This window comes from Macadamia integrifolia, unplaced genomic scaffold (assembly GCF_013358625.1).
Source record: "Macadamia integrifolia cultivar HAES 741 unplaced genomic scaffold, SCU_Mint_v3 scaffold971, whole genome shotgun sequence".
NCBI classification, from domain to species: Eukaryota; Viridiplantae; Streptophyta; class Magnoliopsida; order Proteales; family Proteaceae; genus Macadamia; species Macadamia integrifolia.
The window spans coordinates 208,681-209,190 of NW_024870605.1; the positions used below are offsets into that span (position 1 = coordinate 208,681).

A 510-nucleotide genomic window follows, 5' to 3' on the forward strand; every position below is an offset into this window, starting at 1 on the left:
AAAAAAAAAAAAAAAGCAAACTCAGAAAAGAAACCCTCTTTTACTATTAACTTGTTTACAACTCCTTAGCTATAGCTTTATCATTTGTGCTGATTGAAATAAAGTTGAGCTACTCCTCCCCACCCATGTGATAGCCCATTATCCATAACAAGAAACTACAAGGAAGCTTCATAGGATAAGCTTTGGCACCAAGGTTTCTACCTTAAGGTAGTGCCCCACAAAATCCCAAGGAAAGAGAGATATATCTCTATTTCAATAGTACTAGTGAATGGGACTCATGTCTTGGACTGGTAGGAGAGGATAATTTATTCACTTTATCTTTTGAACTGCTAGAAGGAATTGTTATTATCACATCATGGAGTTTCACTGCTTTCCTAATCATGGACAGAGAGAATGTATAACACTGTGATACCCCCTTGAGTTTCTTTTTGTGATCAATTGCATGGATGTACAAGTCTGTGTGTATGAGAGAGAGAGAGAGAGAGAGAGAGAGAGAGAGAGAGAGAGAGA

General features: G+C 37.6%; 1 protein-coding gene across 2 annotated transcripts in view; it reads right to left on the reverse strand.

Annotated features, from left to right (window-relative positions):
- The window catches only part of LOC122070671 (probable transcription factor KAN2), a 4,702-nt gene that overhangs the window by 1,160 nt on the left and 3,032 nt on the right, over nucleotides 1-510 (reverse strand). The window lies entirely within an intron of this gene.